This window comes from Arachis duranensis, chromosome 10 (genome assembly GCF_000817695.3).
Source record: "Arachis duranensis cultivar V14167 chromosome 10, aradu.V14167.gnm2.J7QH, whole genome shotgun sequence".
Classification (NCBI taxonomy): Eukaryota; Viridiplantae; Streptophyta; class Magnoliopsida; order Fabales; family Fabaceae; genus Arachis; species Arachis duranensis.
The window spans coordinates 62584807-62586819 of record NC_029781.3 but is presented as its reverse complement, the minus strand read 5'-3'; the positions used below and the strand labels follow the sequence as shown (position 1 = coordinate 62586819).

General features: G+C 39.1%; 1 non-coding gene across 1 annotated transcript; it reads right to left on the bottom strand.

Moving 5' to 3' along the window:
- Positions 1 to 909: 909 nt before the first annotated feature.
- Positions 910 to 1017, bottom strand: LOC127743406 (small nucleolar RNA R71). The gene has a single exon (XR_008004798.1). It is a non-coding gene; the product is annotated as a small nucleolar RNA R71 (small nucleolar RNA).
- Between the last annotated feature and the right edge of the window lie 996 nt (positions 1018 to 2013).

Genomic DNA, 2013 nt, shown 5'->3' with positions numbered 1-2013 from the left:
TTTTCAATCATATCTTTTTAATCACATCTTTTTTTTTCAAAATAAGTTTTCAATCATATCTTTTTGATTTCTAATTTTAAAATCTTTTTCAAAAATCACTTTATTTCTTTGTCAACTGTAATTTCGAAAATCTTTCTTCAATTTTTCAAAATGTTTTTAAAATCTTTTTAATTTATTTTCGAAAATTTCTTCCCCTCTTCTCACATCCTTCTATTTATGGACTAACATGCACAATTCGAACTCTATCTTTCTAAGTTTGAATTCTTCTACCTCTTCCTTCTATTTTTCTTTTTCCTCTGACACATCAAGGAATCTCTATACTGTGACATAGAGGATTCCATATTTTCTTGTTCTCTTCTCTTTCATATGAGCAGGAGCAAAGACAAAAGCATTCTTGTTGAGGCTGACCCTGAACCTGAAAGGGCCTTGAAGCGAAAGCTAAGAGAAGCTAAAGCACAACTCTCTGTAGAGGACCTAACAGAAATCTTCAAACAGGAAGAAGACATGGCAGCCGAAAACAACAACAATGCCAACAATGCAAGGAAGGTGCTGGGTGACTTTACTGCACCTATTCCCGACTTCTATGGGAGAAGCATCTCTATCCCTGCTATTGGAGCAAACAACTTTGAGCTTAAGCCTCAATTACTTTCTCTAATGCAACAGAATTGCAAGTTTCATGGACTTCCATTGGAAAATCCTCATCAGTTTTTAGCTGAATTCTTGCAAATCTATGACACTGCCAAGACCAATGGGGTTGACCCTGAGGTGTACAGACTTATGCTATTACCTTTTGCTGTAAGAGACAGAGCTAGGATATGGTTGGACTCACAACCTAAAAAAAGCCTGAACTCTTGGGAAAAGCTAGTTAATGCCTTCTTGGTAAAGTTCTTTCCACCTCAAAAATTGAGTAAGCTTAGAGTGGAACTCCAAACCTTTAGACAGAAGGAAGGTGAATCCCTCTATGAAGCTTGGGAAAGATATAAACAATTGATCAGAAAATGTCCTTCTGACATGCTTTCTGAATGGAGCATCATAGGTATCTTCTATGATGGTCTGTCTGAACTGTCCAAGATGTCATTGGATAGCTCTGCTGGAGGATCTCTTCATCTGAAGAAGACGCATGCAGAAGCTCAAGAACTGATTGAAATGGTTGCAAATAACCAATTCATGTACACTTCTGAAAGGAATCCGGTGAACAATGGGACGAATCAGAAGAAAGGAGTTCTTGAGATTGATACTCTGAATGCCATATTGGCTCAGAACAAAATATTGGCTCAGCAAGTCAATATGATTTCTCAAAGTCTGTCTGGAATGTAAGCTGCACCAGGCAATACTAAGGACGCTTCATCTGAAGAAGAAGCTTATGATCTTGAGAACCCTTCAATGGAAGAGGTGAATTACATGGGAGAACCCTATGGAAACACCTATAATCCTTCATGGAGAAATCATCCAAATCTCTAATGGAAGGATCAACAGAGACCTCAACAAAGTTTCAACAATAATAATGGTGGAAGAAACAGGTTTAGCAATGGCAAGCCTTTTCCATCATCTTCTCAGCAACAGACAGAGAATTCTAAGCAGGGTCACTCTGACTTAGCAACCATGGTCTCTGATCTAATCAAAACCACTCAAAGTTTCATGACTGAAACAAGGTCTTCCATTAGAAACTTGGAGGCACAAGTGGGTCAGCTGAGTAAGAAAGTTACTGAACTCCTTCCTAGTACTCTTCCAAGCAATATAGAAGAGAATCCAAAAGGAGAGTGTAAGGCCATAAACATGGCCGAATTTGGAGAGGAGGAAGAGGTAGTGAGCGCCACTGAGGAAGACCTCAATGGACGTCCACTGGCCTCCAATGAGTTCCCTAATAAGGAACCATGGGAATTTGAGGGTCACACTGAGACCATAGAGATTCCATTGGATTTACTTCTGCCATTCATGAGCTCTGATGAGTATTCTTCCTCTGAAAAGGATGAATATGTCACTGAAGAGCAAGTTGCTAAATACCTTGGAGCA